This window comes from Cygnus olor, chromosome 6, assembly GCF_009769625.2.
Source record: "Cygnus olor isolate bCygOlo1 chromosome 6, bCygOlo1.pri.v2, whole genome shotgun sequence".
NCBI classification, from domain to species: Eukaryota; Metazoa; Chordata; class Aves; order Anseriformes; family Anatidae; genus Cygnus; species Cygnus olor.
Window position 1 is genome coordinate 28,894,981 of NC_049174.1, and position 18,984 is coordinate 28,913,964.

The window sequence follows — 18,984 nt, forward strand, 5'->3', positions numbered from 1 at the left end:
ACGCACTTCTCACCCTGCCGCCACGGATGACTTAGCGCTTCGCGTGCTTTCAGACGAGGTTCAAGGAGGTTTTTGGAAATTTGGGGTAAACAAGCATCTGGGCTTCTTCACCTTCTCCTGCAGCAGTCGTGCAAATTAACTCTCCTTTAAACCTCTTGAGCTGTTACGAAGCAGACCCATAAACTTACCACAGCCAGATAATAAACAAGAGGGGAGAAATTAAGAGTTGCAGGGAGGCTGTGCTGCCTTGCCAGAAATTATTAACTCCAGCCACATTCTCATTAACAAGCCAGGATCTCCACTTTCAAAATGCAACTCCCCTTCCCATGCTCTCACACTACTTGGTAAGATAAAGCCTCCTGGTATTTATTTACACAGGTTACTGTTTCTCATTAAATAAAAAATGGGGAATAACTTTGCTTCAGCACAGGGAAAGTTCCAGAACATTTTCAAGACGACAAGACATTGATATTTGCAGGGTGGCTGTCATGTTATTTGTTTTTTTTTTTGTTAAGTGTGCCAGTTGCCTTGTTTACAGGAAGCTTGGAATGGAAATAAAGGTGGTGTTCTACGGCTGCATCCCAGTCTGTGCCTACAACAGGAACAAACTGCTGTGCACACCACACTTGTAGCATAATCACGGAGGTAATTAACAGAAAGGGGAACGTCTGTGCTGCAACACACACTCCTTTAGCACGGATTTCTTTTATTGTGGGGATTCACCTACTTATTAATACTATAAAACATTAAGTCTTCATGTTGGAACAATCATGAGCTCAATCAGTCATTGCAACTGGTAAGTACGTGAGTGAAAACAGCCCCAAGGGTCAGAAAGGAATTTGCCTTCCAGAAGAAAATCTGGTGCACCTTGTCGCTTCAGCAGTGCCCTCCGTTTCACCCTCGCACCTGAAGCTCAGGGCACAGGGCTTTGCACAACCACCTCGGGGTTCATTGCAGAGCTGAGGAGAAAGCATTGCTTTCGCTCCCACCAAAAACTTCAGCAACCAAGTCCTTCTCGTGGTTTCTTTATGAGAATTTTCAGCTTGATTTAAAAAAAGAAGAAGAAAGAAAAAACACACAATAAAACAACCTTCCAAAGCTTTGTTTTGATTGAAGTTGAGAGTTGAGTGACAAAAGCAGCGTTTGCTGTAGGAAGACCTGATTTTGTCAAAGTTTTCAGCCACGCTGTCATAATAACGAAGGTGCTTTCGTACCGACCCAGTTAACACCACATTAAAGACCACCTGACTTGTTCTGAGTCATTTGGTGCTAACCTTGTTACACAGGCCAGCAAGAAAGTCAAAAATGTCTGTCCAGAGCCTAGAGGCCTGGCTGACCTTCTGCGGTTAAGGCACGCCCGTGTCCATGGCCAGCAGCCCCCACGGGAAGGAGAAGGCCCCAGCTGCAGCCGGTTGCTTTCATCCCCTCTTGCCCCAGAGCTTGTTTGCAAGGGTAACCAGCAAGCAGCCAAGCGCAAGCCCAGGTATAACTCAGGCCCACTGCTGGACCACAGCAGGACACGTTAAGTCTGAGGTTACGCAGGCTGCAAACCCTCTTCACTCTGCGTTCAGGAAGAGCAGGGTGTTCTCACACCTACAGACCTTCGTGATCGGCTTGGTGCTACGAAGCTGCCCCACGGCAGATGAACCGACTTGTCCCAGTACCCAACGAGTGCCCTACGAGCTCGCTGCCTGCCCAGGACCCAGGTGCCAGGAGCTGCCCCCCTAAAACATCACTTAAAACTCTCAGGCACACAACCAGCACCTGAACCAGCGAATCCCACCCCACGGCTAAGAACATTCACAGCCATTTCAATTTCTTTTCCCGTTCCAGGTGTTCAAAGGGACACACAAGAGGCTCCTTGCACTACACTGGATGACCAAGAAGGACGCAGGGAAGCATGGGACCTACTTCAGAAGTCAGACCAAGGGACCTGCCCATAACAGTCTCCGGTCCTGGCCTCAGCCTGCAGCAATACGGACAGCCCCGTCTCAGCCACCCACAGAGCCGTGTTAGCTCTACTGGGAAGCTGGACAGACTCCTCCTTTCTTTCTTTTTCAGCGCCGCCACAAGACACGATGGTGCTGTAGGAAACACGAGGGCCTGGCTATGTGCGCGTGGGAACAGGAGCAAACTTGGCGGGCTAGACTCTTCACCTCGTACTTGATTTGACGTTACAAGCACAACCACTAACTGGTCAGGCTACGCCTTGAGAAGCTGAGCTACATTCTGCACCGCCGACGAAAAGCCAGTGCACCACCGCAGTGACAAAGGCACCAGGCCGTGATCTCGAGGTAGATTCACTAGTGGAGCTTTCAAAACGCCTGTACGCCGTTCAGCTAGCTCCACTGTCGCTCTGGGAGGCGCACACCGTCACTGTCACAAAGCTGTGTGTGAAATCCAACCAGCAAGAAAGGAACACTGGAGCTTTTGTGCTGTTGTTGTACGGGCTGCATTTAAAATACCTTTTTAAAAGCTACCAGCACGGGTAATCTATTCTAAAACCTGCGTAATTTAAACATCAACTGTCTGCAGACAGCCAAGTACAACTTCGGGTAACAATCGTTGTCCCAAACAGCTTCTGGAAAAGCTTCTGCCTCTGGAATGGGGAAAAACATGTTTGAAAATTCACAAGTCACCGTTTTAAATGCACATTATTCCAGATTATTATGTGCAAGTCAGTTTGTCCTTTCTCGTCCCACAAGTTAAATACAGCAGGGTGTTTTTTTTCCCACTTGCCCAGTTCCCTGCAGCAGATTCGGTCCGTTGTTAAGGTTAGATCTCCTTTTTGCTTTGACATAACCAGCCTTATCCTGGTGGTTCCCCATTCAGCGCCTGTTCTTGCTGCTGCTGAAGTCAGGATAAAGGCAGAACCAGCAAAAGAAGGGAACCCAGATTTCAGTGACAGGAGTGATTTAAGGTTTTGTTCAGCTACTCAGAAAACTAAGCTCCCAGACAACAAACCCCACAGAGCCGAGTCCAGATCTGTGCTGAAGGGGAGCAGGGAGGGCAGTGACGAACAGATCAAACGGGGCACAAACAGCGACAGACGATCTGGCTTTCCAGGAAGCAGACGAAGTTGCTACAGCTGACGCACAGGAATCACAGAATCGCTAGGGTTGGAAAAGACCTCCTAGATCATCTGGTCCAACCATCCCCCTACTACCAACGTCACCCACTAAGCCATGTCCCTAAGCACCAGGTCCAACCTTTCCTTGAACACCCCCAGGGACGGTGACTCCACCACCTCCCTGGGCGACCCGTCCCAATGCCTGACCGCTCTTTCTGAGAAGAAACGTCTCCTCGTTTCCAGCCTACACCTCCCCTGGCGAACGTCCTTCTTGGCAGCGACAAGGAGAGGAACGAGGGGAGCAGCCGGTGCACAGAAATCTCACGGCTCCGGCACCCACATCACAGCAGGCACTTCAGCTTTACCCGTGTTTGAATGGGACAGTGACAAACCCTCACCACCACACTGGGCTTCTAGTGGCTCTGCACTGCCTGGTTCGGGGTCACCAGATTTTAAGCAAGGGGGAGGGTGCAGGTAGTAAGCCAAGTACGTCCAAGAGTACGGAGGACACGTGAAAGGCACATTGTCAGCATTCATCTAACACCTTCAGAGGGGAAAGAGCCCCAGAGAGGTTTCACACCATCACTACCAACAGATCTGCTGCATCAGGTGGTGAGCACCACAGAACTGGGCCCACAGGACTCCGGATGCAGGAGGCAGCGCTAGGAGCCACGTTTGAGTCTGAGCTCGCTCTGCAACAACCATACTAGGTTTTGGGGCGGGGGTTCAACCCTTCTCAGTTTGCAACCCTTAAAAACATTTCCCCGTGAGGGCACAAACCCTCCACAAGCTTCCCATACAGCTATTTGTTGGGCAAAGAAAAGCCCAACCTGAGCAACATTTCACAAATCCCTTGAAAAAAATAATCAACCATCCAACAGCAGGAACTGCAAACTGCAGCCTCTCCATCCCTTGGTGTCTCTGCTACACCGCCAGCAAGCGAGCAGGAGGGATGAACTCGGCTGGTGCACAGGGATAACCCCCTCAGACACAAAACGTGTTAGCTTGCATTCTTCACACGCCCAGGGAAGCAGGATTCCCCTTCTGTTGGGTTTCCATGGGTAGTAAGAGGAGGAAGGAAAACACGTGGATAGTGAGCTAACGTTAAAGTTACGAGACACATTACAAGAGAGAGGAACCCAGGAAAGCGCTCTCCCACTCTCCAGCACTCCTCTACCATAGGGGAGTTTTTCCAAAGCACGCGGAGCTCCTTAACCTTCACCTGGCATCAACACGGAGCGAGAAGTACAGGAACGGTCTGGGAGAAACAATCCTTCCCCATCCGTGCCGCAGAAGGCACCAAGTGCTACGAGAGCCGGCCTGACAAGGCCTGGAGAATCACCCAGTAATGCCCGAGGAAGGGAGGCCTCCACTAACTCGTACCCAGAGGGTAAAGGGAGCTTTCCAGAGCATATTCGCTTAGTATCTAAAAGGGCAGAAAGCACAGGGAGCTAACCAGGCGGTAAGGCCAGAAGATCACGGGCTGAAATTACGGATTTGATAATTAAGGTAGGAGAACACTGCACGACTTTCAGTGTGCGGCCTGCAGACTCCAAGGCCCACAAAGAAGAACCATGGAAAGCAAGCTGCATGTCTGACATTTAATGAGAAGACCAAACCTCTGGAAAAGAAAATTAAGGGCCCCACAACTCAAGAAAAAGTTTGAAACCCTGCTCTAGTCCATCTCTCAGGGGCAGGTATGAGACATTTTCACGAAGCACATTCCTCTTTATTTTAAAAGGCAGGGAGGGAGGGAACGCAAAGAACCGCAGCGGTAGGAAGCTTTATTTCCACAAACCTTCCAGAGGTCCGTTTTCTTACCATTCCTGGGAAAAAGTCGGGGGGAAAACGAGCAACCTCCCTTCCTTGATCCCCCAACACAGCTACTCGAGGTGTCTGAACACGGCCCAGCCTGGTTACGCGCCCTGCAGCCAGCACTGACCTGCAGGCACTGTGGCCATGAGCGGGCGAAGACGTTCCTCCCTCGGCACGCGGGGCGTCACCAGCAGGATGCGTGCTGGCCCACGCAGATGTCTTCCCAGCACAGTCACATCAGCCTCCTGGGCACCTCCTGTATGCTAATTTTGGCCTGGCGTGACTTTAATAAAAATGAATCATGACAGCAACCAGCAAGAGCTCCACGGCTGCTGCTATCCACACTGGTAAATCACAAAAACGAACACCGCACGTACACACTGCTCCGTGCCTTCGCTCCCGCGAGGCAAGTGCCATCACCTAAATATTTCTACTGTCACCTGTGAGAAGGAGGTGCAGGCACTGAGGCTACCGCCAACAGCAGCTGCCTGGTTCCCCAGCCACGCTGGATGATGCTGCAGGTATCTGCTTGGCGTGCAAGACAGCCTTTCACAGATTAAACAGAAGCTTTTGATATCTCGTTACCCAGAGATGTGCTCTGCCACCTCCCTTCCCCAGGGAGCCAGCCACAGACACGGCATAAACCCTCCCTGATGGACCTGCCGCAGGTCTCACTTCCCCCTCCTCAAACAGCCCCGTGACTGCAACCAAGCAAGGAGAGGAACCAGAGAGCTCCCACCAAGGAGAACAGAAAACCAAGCAGGGAGGAGAGTTTTTTGTACCAGTTGGGTGTTCCTCAGCTTGTGCCCCTGCTCCCGAGCTGCTGCTCAACGTCTTCCCCCCCAGCAACCACTGCACGTGGGTATTAGCGCTGCACGCCCTGCAAAAGTATTAAATGCTAGGACTGCTTGAACAAAGACAAGGTTTAGGGGAAAAAGAAAAAAAAAAACAAGATTTAGCTGTATAAAGCATCTTTGACAGTGATGATAGAAGAGATCAGAGAACAAAGGTTGCCCAGAGAAGCTGTGGCTGCCCCGCCCCTGGAAGTGTCCGAGGCCAGGCTGGATGGGGCTTTGAGCAACCTGGTCTAGTGGGAGGTGTCCCTGCCCATGGCAGGGGGTTGGAATTGGACGATCTTTAAGGTCCCTTCTAACCCAAACCGTTCTGTGGAAGTCCCTTAGTCCCTACCCACTACGGCTTGTTATCTCCTAACAGTTTGTTATCTGCACCTGCCGATAGAGGCTCACATTCACACAATATTTAGATTCCTCTTGTGCAAACCTTTTTTCTCTTCCCTCTCCCAGAACAGGGTGATCAGAAACACCCCCGGCTGGGGCAGCAACCCCGAGCTGAGGGCCACGGACCCCGAGAGGCAGCGCTATCACTGCGTGATACCCCGGGGAAGAGGCAAGTGCCGAGACGCACGTCCACGCGCGGGGCTGCAGCTCCCAACAAAAGGAGCCTTTGTCCACGGGTGGCTTTCAGCACAGCCGCGCCAGAGTCAACAGGGACCCATTCCAGCAGCGCTCGGAGACAGGATGGGGGCAGGAAAGAAGAGACCGGGCTGCTCCCAACCTCTGGGCATCGCCGCCTCGCACAGACAGGGGCTGCACGCTGAGGGACCCAGACTCTGAAGAAGGGTACCACATATCCTATGATATAGGATGTGAGCCTTCAGGCACTGGCTCGAAGATGCAGAAGTCACCTTCTGTAGTGGGCTTGTACACACAAAGCATTCAAAACTCCTGCCACCTAATTGCTCCCTGGGGAGAGGGCTGATGGCTGCAGCTTCCTGTAAGAAACAACAGGACCCCCCTTAGAAGCACGTCCTCCAGCTGAGATGGACAGAGCATCTCCTCCACCCTCACTTCCAGAATGGAGCCGTGCTGCTCAGGGATGAAAGGAAGCTTTGCCTGGGGCTGGAGAACTAGAGCATGGAGGAGACTTTGCAGAGGCCACAGTTTCGTGAATACTTCAAGCTTTCCCAACATGGCCACTGAAACAGTCACATTTCCCACTCCCTTTCCTGCCTCTGCATCACTGTCACCCCTTGTGCTAACCCAAGCACTTGAGTGGCCACGTGCTGAACAGGATTGAGAAACAAACCTCGATTAAAAATAGCAATACCAATCTGGGTTTGAAGAAACCGATGGTTTCTGATTTCCCAATCTGGCTCACAAGCGGTGGAAGTGATTTGCCCAACAGCAAGTGCCTGCCTATGCACTCTTGCAAGGCGTTGGGCTGTCGCTTTCACTAAGGCACACTGACTGAGGATGGATCTTCGGCTAAAGGGCTGGATTCAGGGTCCGGGCAGTTTGAACAGAAAGCGTCCTGTCTCTGTGCGTGAAGTCCCTGGAAAACACCAAGATTTAGTATGCCAAACTTGCCAAACTTGTATTTCAACAGAGCTAAAAATTCATTCCCGTTTCTAAAGAGGAAGAAATGCAGCCAAATCTTTTTATATTCAAAGACAAGCTGATGAATTTTGGTCTCGGTATTTAAATTTAAAAAAAAAAAGAAAGAAAGAAACACAACAAAAAAACACCCCGTTATGCAAGGAAGATGGAAATAAATCAGCCAGCCACATTTTCAGGCAAACTCACTCAACCTGAAAGTGTTTCAGGAACTAGCTTATTTACTGAAAACTTTGGCTTCACTCGCCAAGAGTTTTTGCCAAACCTCAGTTTCTGCACACTTTCTATAACGCCTCAAAGGTTTCACTGAGACTCAAGTGAGTTAGAAAAAGTGGGAATCTCCTGTTCTAAGCCACATACAGTATGATCCAAAATTATGCAGATAAATCTGTAATGGCAAAATTCCAAAGTACTTTTTTGTGCCTAGCTTCCATCTAGCTGCCCCATAGAAAAAATAAATGCCAATCCATGACAGACACAACTGGTTGGATCATCTAACCAGAAGGCAGATATGCCAGAAAGAAGGTTCTTAAGGGAAGACGAAACTCAGAATCCAGAGACTTCACAGGCATTATAAACTCAGTGTCGTATCTAGCACAGACCTTTCTCTTGGTTATAGCAAGTATGAACAGACACAGGCATTACTGAGCATGAAGCGTGCTCCTTAACAACGTGGAACAGGAAGACAAGGCAGTGAGGAACAAACCTATTAACATCCCCAGTCCTCTTTGGGGTCTCAACCCCCCACAACACACAGAAGGGTTTGTCACAAAGTAGGCAATGGTTATTGGTGGTGGTACGGGCTCATCATCACAGAATGGCCGAGGTCAGGAGGGACCTCTGGAGGCCACCTGGTCCAACCCCCCTGCTCAAGCAGGGCCACCCAGAGCAGGTTGCTCGGGGATGCGTCCAAGCGGTTTTGAGTATCTCCAATGATGGAGACTCCACAATCCCTCAGCTTGGCGTCCACCAAGACTCTCAGGTCCTTTTGTGCAGAGCTGCTTTCCACGCGGTCGGTCCCCAGCACGCACTGGTGCGTGGGGTTGTTCTCTCCCAGGCGCAGGACTCTGTACTTCCCCTCATTGAACGGCACGAGGTTCCTTCCAGACCATCGAGGTCCCTCTGGACGGCAGAATGAACTTCTGGCATATCAGCCACTCCTCCCAGTTGTGTGTCAGAGCAATCTTGCTGAAGATACATTAACAGAGACATTAAACAGAACCGTGCCTAGTATAGACCGCTGTGGTATGGCGCTAGGCTCCGTGTATCGTTACCGGATAATCACTGGTTTCCAATGACATCAATGCAGGAAAAACACCTCCGACAAATCCATCACCACATAATGGCTTGTGGACACACAGAGGGGCAGAGGAGCCACCTCCTCAGATGGCATCGCACTGCCGGTCACTAACGTGCTCACCACTTACTCCTGCTGCATTTTCTTCCCACGGACCACTTAATGCCACTACGGTCCTGGTGTTCACCCAGGCCTTACAAAGATACCAGCTCTGCAGAGAGCTGGTCCGGCCAAGGAGCATTTTGACATTTGCTCTGTGTTGGCTTTGTCAGAGGACTGCCAAGTGGAAGCAACCAAATGAGCAGGAACAAGACAAGGAGGAAAAACCCAAATTAATTCCCAGAAGTGCCTGGTCTCGTCATTTAAAGGATCATACCAGCTGAGACACCCAAGTATCCACGGTCCCTAATTCTATACGGCCGTTCCAGTGCACAGAGACTATACTGCCCCAACCTCTAATTAAAGTTCTGAATGAGAGAAGAGCCAATGCAGCTCGATGTGTGATCTCCTCACTCACAACCAGAGCCCTATTACTAAATGCCGGCTGGATCACAGAGGCAGCGTCACTGGATTCTGGCCTGGCTGCAGAGCTGCCGCAGGCAAAGGTTAAAAATGATGTGAAGAGAGAAAAAAAACACAGCAAGAAGGACCTAAAATAACCACTAAATAAAACGTCACCGTGGAACAACAAGGATGCTGAGAAATAAGGACTAGCTTGGAAGAGGTCGGGTTGTGTGTGTTTTGGCTGGTCTGGAATGAGAGGAAAGAAAATCCGAAGAGTGAGTTGTTGGAGGTGACAGCAGGAAAATAAGGTCAAAGCAGGGGCGCTTTTTCCTACAACAACAGGGAGCTGGGAGCACAGCAGCACGAACAGGTTCCTTGGGGCTCCCCGGATCTCACCGGGGGAAGCCCTCCTCCTTGCAGGCTGCCCGATGAGGGCATCCAGGCCCGTAAGCACTTGGCTTCCTACCAAGTCCTGGGGATTACGGAGTGGAAGAAGCGACTGAGAGGAGGAACTCGCACGACGTGCGGACGGTGCTATCAAGAAGCGCCCAGGTGCTTTGCTAAGCAGATGGAGGGAGAGAAATACGTGCAGGATGAGCGCTGATCACCAACACCCCGTGAAGGACAAGTTCCCAGCCGCAGCTCTTTTTTCCCCCATCGGTGCCCACCCACTGGTGCACAGGAAGTAAAAGATGCCTTCCTCCCAAACAAGCACAGACCTTTCCTCCGCATCGGACGAAACAATGCGCCACACAAAGCACTGGTGCTGCCCAACGCACTGCCAGCGCAAAACGAAAACGCTTGCTTTCTCATCCCAGGCTCCAGAGCAGGGGCATAAACAAGCCAAAGACGCTCGCTGAAGGCAGGCAGCCCGCCTCTGCCGACCTTCAGCACCACACACACACCACAGGCATAAACCGATTTCTGCTGCAGAGAGCAGGACAGCCTGATCTGCGTTGTAGCAGGGCTGCAGAGAGCCTGATCGGTCTGATCTGCGTTGTAGCAGGGCTGCCAGGAGAGCAGGCAGCGTGCGATGGCTCGGTGCACTGGGCAGCGTGCACATAGTCGAACATCTTTCCACTCCAGCACAGAATCACTTCCTCTTCTCCGTTCGCAGATGTCAGAATGAGATCTCTCGAGAACGAATGACCCGCCTGTGGCTGTACAACAGCGTACAGCAGGAGTAAGAAGCAAACTTAAATTGTATGTAGGTCAACACATTAAACATTACAGAAGGAATGGAGAAACTGTCACAGTTCCCCTTAAAACCAGGAAAAGCTGCACTGAAAACGTGCCTCTGTCCCAGACGCTGTTTGGGTTCGTACAGATCACGGTGCCTCTCCGTATCAATACCTTTCCTTTCTATCACAACAGGGCTAGCATTTTCACCAAGCCCCTGAGGAGGCACGATAAAAACCAAGTGCACGATTCCACAGCTCCTAAACGCTGTTCCTGACCACTGCCGAGACCGCTGCGTTATCGGAACACGCTCGCAAGATAAGATTTCTGACACAGGCGAGCCCAGCTATTGCTGGAGGAAACAAAGACGTTGATTGTGTTCCTGGCTCCCTTTCAGCCTCGCAGGCTCCAAGAGCTGGGTGACGGCAGGGTGAAAAATACAGCTTACTTTTCTAACCTCGAGTCAGCTTTGCATAGGCTGAATCTCAGCCACACGGCGTCTTTTCCTTCCAGAAAGCAAGGACACGAGATGTGCGGCGAAAGCCAGTCTGCAGGGTTCACAGACATCCCCAGGTGGTAGTGCCCGAAGCGAGACTTACTGCTTGAGAGAGACAGGACTGAGGCATACGGGATGCGTGGGTATTAGTCCCAAGATAAGCCAACGCAGGTAAATACACGGCAATTTCCCCAAGCCTCTCATTTTGTTGCTGTTCGTGTATTGCTGGCCACAACTAGTTCCAAAGCCCCAAGAAACCAGCTGCATCGGCCCAGCGCGCTTCCCCGCCAAACCAAAGGCCAGGGGTCCTGGCCGGTCTCACGGCAGCTCCTCCTCTTCCTCCTGCAAGACCCTTCCAGAGCAGCTACAGCTGAATTCAACAGACGATATCCTGACTTGCACCTTTTCAAAAAAAAAAAAAAAAAAAAAAAAAAAAAACCAGCTGATTTTAACCCAAGCCATCCCTGACTGACAGCTAGAAGAAACACCAGGGAGCATGACAGCAACAAACAGAAAGCAGATCAAGGGATTTGAGTGAAGCAGCAGCAGAGCCAGGCTGTGAAAGCACCAGAAAGCATTATACATCAATTTCCATCTCTCAGCCTGTCGCCATGAAAGCAGATGCTGTTTTCATACATCTTCCTCAAGTTTCCAGCCACTTGGTAATGTCCCCGCTTAGCCTGGCCACAGCTTCAGGATAACACATTAAAAACCTATTAAGGTTGGTACGTGCTCAGAGTTCGTAGAAAGCCTGCCATTACCAGTGGGGATAATAGCCTCTGATTAAAAATCGTCTTCAGAAGGTTACTACAGTCAGAGAATTAAAGAAGGTTGTTAAAGAAGAAATTAAAGGGGGGACGAAATGAAGGAAGAATTTGTCTCATCACACACACCCTCTTCCATTTTTTAATCTTCTCATCCACTGACCTCTTACAGGTGAGAGCTCAAGTAGGGCACAAAAGCCCACAGCTCTTTCAGAGCCCAGGTTTGCCCTTCCTGCATCTCCCCCAGCTGCTTCACCGCAGAAAAGACCTTATCTCAAAAGTGGGAAGAAACAGAAAGGGCTTAGATACACGCTCCCAGTCCAGCTCTGCTAAGCAACCCTACAATAACAAACCAGAGGAATTGAACAATACACTCTTCCTGAGCAGGGTTCATCTCACTCCAATTTTTTATTTTGTTTTTTTTAGGGTGAGGGACATTAGTCAAGTCTTTAAGTTTAGAGGGTGCGAGGGAGCTGAGGTTTACACTAAGACGATGTCAGAGTGCCACAGACCCAGCAATAACTCAAAGGAGAATGGAGAAGGAAGCTGGGGAGGCAGCAGATACTGAGCATGACAAATGCACCTCCAAAACCAAGCACTTGTTTCTTCTGATAAGGAGGAAAAAATGTTTTGCTTTCTGTTGTTCTCCACACCACAGAACAAGGAATTAATAATTCCTTGACAAGGAATTCCTTGGTCCTCAGCACGATGGAACTGAAAAGACAAGAATCGCTAGGTTTTTCTCTGGCCCCTTCAACCCTTGTCCCTACTCATTCTGTCCAGAAATATCCCTCTCTGCTTTTGAGACCCTTCTGCGTCCTCGCCATGCCTGGCTTCGGAGCCGTGCCATCCCCGGGGCCTGAGGAACGTGCTGCAGGGCGCCTGTCCCGGCCGGGCCATCAGCTGTCCCTTCGCCTCGGGCTGCCCATCAGGGCGGCTGGCAGGCAGCTCCTGCAGGCTCTCGAGCAGCATTTCGTTTCCGAGGCCTTCCGCTCCTCTCCAGCCCCCTCGGCAGCCCCGTCCCCATTCACCACGGTGAACTCTCATCGTGGTACTGCTCCCGTGCGGGGCCAGGGGCACGGGTATTTGTGTCCCAGGGCTGGGTGGGCGGACGCAGCGAGCATTGCACACGCAGCCCCTGCCTGCCTCGGGGGTGGTGTTAGGAGCCCATGCAAGGGCAGGGCTCGGTCCCTGTGAACACGTGCTCCCAGGTACGTCCAGCACCACTACGGTTCGCTTCGGAAAACGCAACGATGCAGCTTCCCGCGTGGACCTTGCTGCCCGCCTCCCCCAGCCCCACGAGGCAGGAGGGTCCCAGCAGCCCAGCTCCCTCGCGTAACGAGGCTGCCGACTCAACTTCACCTCAGGAGCACCCCTCCCTTCCCCCAGCTGCCATTAATCCTCCTCCCAGATAATCGGGGTAATGCTCTTTAAGCACGTAACTGTGGCAGGGCAGAGCCGCTCCGGCTGCAGTCTGTGCTAGAGGGCACGGCGACCCCGCAGGTGATGGAATTGGGAATATTACGCTCCAGAGCCTCCACATAGCCCGTTTAGGGAGTCAGCTCCGCAGAGCGGAGCTGGAGCACAGCAGAAAGGGCACGTTTGCTGGAAGAGTGTCCTGGCATACCCTGGGACACCCGGCTGGGTAAGCACCTTACCGCGGTCCTGCATCGTTCCCTCCCCTCCTCCACCCACTCTGTGCATCTTCTCGCCTAATTTAAGAGTGATTTTGGATGGAACATTTATTTATCCCTGCGTGGAAAAATCATCCCGAGAAGACCTAGCAGCGTCGTTTTTCCCGCTTTCCTGGCAAGTTGTTCACACGTCACTGGCATCCATACTGCACTGCAGGTGTCGAAGCTGGTGCTTGGGACACTGGAAGAGAAGCCGGGACTTCTTCCCGTCACGACAGCCTGCATTTCTGAAGGTTAACCACTCCCAGCAACGTTCACTTTCGAGCACGAACTGAAAAGGAGGGTTTGGGGAGAGGGGGCGGGCTTTGGCACCCATCGCAGGAGAAACCACCCCGGTGCAACACGAACCAACAGAAAAGATGCTGCTAGCACCCAAACACCGTACAATCAAGGTGGCAAGGAACTGCAGTATCATTTTGCTTTCCCTTCGATCCCAGAAAGAGGATCGGTTAAATTTCACTAATCTGCGCAGCTGTGGGCTCACTCCTCATTCTCCCTTACGTGCATTAAGCCCCAGTCAGCTCACTATGGGCACGACAGCGCTGGGTGAGGTTGTACCAGGTGCAACCCGCCAGCCTGACCCCGAGGCTCACTGGGAATTCAGCCTGGTAATCAAGGACAAAGACACCACTTTTTCATTTGAGAGTAACAACTTATTTTTGCTGCCACTTACATTACAAGTGAAATAAAACCCGTAAGGAAATGGGGGTGATGAGAGAGCTTTACCTGTTAAGACAGGAGACTGACATTAAGGATGTGGTTTCTTAACTACAGCTAAAAAACCCTCAAGTGACTTAACAAAACGACCAAGCTGTAGCAAGAACCCCTTTGAAACTGCTCTCACAACAATATATGGGACGGTAAGAGTGAAAGGCTGGTGCAAAAGCACATCAAAAAAAGCCAGTCATGGAAATAAGTCAGTACTAGCCAGTCAGTCTAAACTGAAATCTGAGTATAAGCAAAGATTAACTTAAAAATCTGTATCTTAATACATATGTTACATATTAAATACATATATTGTGTATTATAATATGTTGTTGCAAGAGAAAATTAACCCACCTTCGATATTTCTAATATTAGCCTTCAGAAGAACTGTTTCCCACATGAAAACAGCCGTACTGGCGGTTAAGGAAAATACACAGCACACCTCCGGTATGCACGAGCTATTTTCCTCAAGGCAATTCTGCAGCTTGTTCACGAGAACACAAATAAATCGCCAAATCTCAGGATGTTGTGCAAGCATTACCTCTCCCCGCTTCTGTGCGGGGCATACCAGTGGAGCAGAAGTTCTCTTCGGTACGTAACCACAGGCCCCAGCCAACCTCTTCCCCCAGAGGGCGTTAAGAGGGACAGCTCTCGAGCATGCACACGGTACTGACCCAAATTCTTAAGTTCAAAGAATTTGCACGTGTAGATTTTTGATCCCCTTGACCATTTTCGACATTTCGAAGTGTTTCTCCTTTTACCCACGGTTTGAGTTGCAGTTGAGCTTCTCGCACCTTTCAAGCCTAGGTTAAGTGATGATGCGGCAGGACTGGCGCTGTGACGGCAGGGGAAGGCCGTTTCTCCTCTCGCCGGCACGACGGCGTGGCTGGGTCAGCGCAGGCACGCCGCGCTGCTACCTACACTCACAGAATTGCAGCTAGTTGTCCATGCCTAAGCCGTTCGAACACCTCCAAGGCCAGGTTCCTTTTAAACGCTCCTGCTACATTAGCTGAGATTTAGATATCAAATCAGAGACCAAAAAAGCAGACAACTACGGAGCTGGGTTGTAGCTGCATCGAAGCTGGGCAGCTAACAAGGCCAAATGGCAGCACTTCATTCAGCTGGCATCAGCGGGGCATTCCAGGCAACAGGACTTGAGCAACATCCATGTCTATTACTTGGGTACGCATTTAACATCGCTTAATTAAACCCTATCTATAGCCGACAGTAACACTAGTAAGAGGAACAGATAACAGAAATAGTGCTGTTTGCACAAATCCCCCTTCTCATGTCCTCCGCCTCCTCCCCTGCAACACTCATTTTAAACGCCGATACATTTGCGAGAAGTATTTTTATTTTTATGCAGGCACTGATGCAAAATGAAGTAACCAAATCAGGACAAAACACAAAAGGCACTTGGGGCCACGCTGAGCTGAAGAAAGAGATAAAGGAGCAGGTGTGTGCTGGAGGAGAGGGGGCAGAGGAGCTCTTATAAGGCAGGGCCACGAGCAAAGGGACTCCAGAAGCCACAGCCTAGACGCAGGACCCTTAAGAGGCTAGGAAAGCTCCTGTAGGGTTGCTGACTGCCTTGCTGAACGGGGATGGGAATTCCTGAAATGCAGGACAGATCTGGAACATGTAACACACAGCTGGGCAGAGGGAAAAGACACAGACCTCTGGATCAGCAGCTGGACCTCCCTGAGTCAGAAGGAGACAGCAGCAAAGGATCAGACGCAGGAGGAAGGTTTAGGAACGCTGCCCTCCACGGCCACGCTGGGATACAGGATGTGGCTTGTCCCAGCAAAGTGGGAACACGTGGAGCAACGCAGATGATCATCTCTTGTTGCTTCTTCCAAAGCCGGTCACATGTTATCCTCTAGTGAAAAAAATTTGGAGTCACAGACTGTAAAAAGTCAGAAGGGAGCAGCTTTTGAACAGCTCTTCTTTTCCCCCTGAGAGGACTGCCTTCAGAGGAGTTGAAGGAGTAACAGTAAATTTGAGAACTTGGCCTGATGGGCAAAGTTCTCCTCCTGTAAACGGGTCTAAGCCCACTGGCTTCCTTGCCCATATATACTTGCTGAGAATTTGCCCATATTGTCGTTGGAAAGGAAAAGGCCTCCTCAAAAAGTCAGGCCTGAGCTGGAGGTACGGGATGGGCTGCTTCCAAGACACCCCAGTTAAATCCTCCCACCCCAGCTCTAAGGAGCTTTCACCCAGCAGAGCAGCCCAGCTCTTTCCACCTACTAATACCCACAGCCACATCGTAATGTCATCCAGCCCTGGTAATGCTCACTTCTTCCGCAATTATTTACGTTCGCTGAGGGTCAGGGAATGAAGAGCAAAAGCCTCCAGCTTGGCAAAAAGTTCTGAGTCCAGCAGTTGACTCCAGCACCCATCTGCAGACAAGCCCTAGTCTATAAGCAGTCCGGACGCAGTGCGCCGATGCAGCATCCACAATCGGCTCATCACATCACCCCCAACTTTCTCTGACCTTGCCCTTCCTACCACGGTCAGCCTCCTAATTCTCCCCTCTCAGCCCCTGCACGTGCAGCTGCTCTTCTTCTCCAAAGAAAGCCAGTCTCTCTTTCCAATTTCTGCGGCCTATGCATCCTCATGAATTTTCCGATGTTCAAAAATAGCCCTGCACCCTTGCCTACAAAACCATCCCTACTGAACCTCTGCAAAAATTATCAAAAAAGCAACTTTCAGTGCAGGAATACGGAGTTCTGCTGAAATAAAACAGAAGCATCTCAACTAACCGAGGCCGTCCAGTATTTACATTGGAACAGTTTCCGGACGGGGAACGTCCATTTTCAGCAACGCGTAACGCGATCGCACTGCTGGTACTAACAAGCGGCCACGCCGGCTGCACGGCACGAGGACAAACGTTATCAGCACGGGTGCTTTCTTGCAGTGGCTGACGTTCACTAACGCACAGCGAGGCTCTGCCTTTTGCAATGGCTACTCAGCTTAAGGAGGCAAAAGAAAAAGGTCCCCAGTCACGCCGGCTCAGTGTACAAAGTAGGTCGTTCATTCCTCCACTGAGGAGCCTATACCCCAAGGAGCGTTTCTGTGCAGACCCCAAATACACTTCTACATCTGAACGAACTTCCCCTTCTCCTGAGCATTGTTTCCCTAACAGAGCTTGGCATCGTGCTCACCAATTTTCTTCCAAAATCTGTTTCCAAAGTAACCCTCGAAACATGCTGCCCCCTGCCACAACAACTCTGGTCTTGTGTCAGAAGCAGTATTTGGACCAGATGGGCCACGTTCCACCACCCAAAGACGATGGGATGAAAGAATCTCCCTTGGACACCAGCCTACTGCATGACAGCTCAAAAATCACGCACTAAGCATGCAAATTACCGAAAATGAATTCCCTGCATTTCTTTTTTCATATACTATTTTTTTCCCCTCAAGTTTTTGCTCCTTTTATCCCTCATAATGGCTGAGGAAGGAGGGATGGAAATAAGTTCGGTCCTTCTACACTCGGCCTCCTGGAGCTCGCACTGCCACAAGACTTACCGCAATTCCCAGGAATGTGTCACATGCAAGGGTACCAGAGAGCTACACCATCAGCATTTCTGTTAAGGAAGAAGATGCGGAGATCTCCATCATCTTCATATCCCAGCCTTTATACTTCAAAAAGTACGTGTGTTCTGCGTACGCGCACATCCATCAGTGGCACCATTGTCAATGAACCCAAGGGGATACGATCACTTACTCACTCTGCAGATACCGACCAACTTAGGGTTGAGTTGGTTAAGTCACGCGTTATTGTTCCTGGCCTTATCAAACGGGCGATCGTGCCAAATGGCTTGAAGACCAAAACAAAACAACATAAACACTTTTAGCTCTGTTTTCAAACACTCTAGTCACTGTAAGATTGAAGTTCCCTTTCCCTTCCTGCTGGCAAGCAACTATTGTGCTTCTGTCTAATCCAGTTTCAAAGCAAAGCGCTGGGGAATGCCCCGTGAGACGTGTTTGTACTTCAGCCATTCCAGCCCCTCATCTCCCTCCTGGAAAGGTAACTTAGAAGAGGACTGGAAACTAGCATGGCTCCTAGGCAATTCTAACAAAAAGTTCTAAACCTCCTTAAAAAGCACAAAACCAACACGATCAACAAAGAACTGGCTAAAAATAAAATCACTTCCAAACAGGTTACCAGCTTTCTGAACCTGCACGTCAAATCTTTGCAGAGAGGCCAGGCTTTGATATCTGCGTATCACCAGGAGATTAAATGCAGCCCGTGGTTTTACAGCAGGGTTAGATGCTGTTAAGCACTGCTTTCCTCCCCGGCGGTAAAGTTTGCACTCTCCATCCTGCCCGGCAGCCTATATTAAGAAACTGCCACCCAGACTTCTCCTTTCTACTGAGGAAAGGGGCAAAAAGAAAGGCAGCCCTGTCTAGCTTTCGTGACTCTCTTAACTGCCTCTCAATTAACGCGCCCCTCTAGAAGTGCCTAATCAAAAGCTTTAACCTACCAGCCCCAGGGCTGAGCAGGCTTACTCCAGCACATGCTAACTAGTTAAAAAAAAATAAAAAAAATGTGTTACACACGTGTACTTGTGTAGGCTTTTGCAAACATACGACCTGTTCCTCAGTTCTTAAAGCTTGCCACGGCTGCTTCGTAATGACTGAGAGACCTGTCTAGGTCTGCGTAACGCCCTGAGCCCTGGCTTCCAAGAGTCCTTCAAGACATAACCGGTGCGCAAAACCCTCCTGAGTGCTCCCAGCAGTCAAGGAGGAACTTGGGAGGGAGAGGGGTGGGGGAAGAGAGAATTAAACAACTGTGAAAACTGTTCAGGTTGGGCTGCTCCTATTTGCATTTACCAGGACAGTTCCTCCAGAGCACAGAAGTGCAAATAAAAGATGTGCTTTCTGAGCAGCAGCTAAGAAACTACACAGACGAGCTGGCATAATAAAACCGCAACCTAAATCAAAAAAGATCCATTAACCCTATTTTCTGTTAATAACTGCATTTCCATTTTTTTTTTCTTCGGAATGAGGGACTGGACCCATCCTGCAGCACTTGCCAGCTTTGTG

General features: G+C 50.4%; 1 protein-coding gene across 13 annotated transcripts in view; it reads right to left on the reverse strand.

Annotated features, from left to right (window-relative positions):
* The window catches only part of BIN1 (bridging integrator 1), a 94,918-nt gene that overhangs the window by 69,877 nt on the left and 6,057 nt on the right, over nucleotides 1-18,984 (reverse strand). The gene's annotated exons all lie outside the window — the stretch shown is intronic.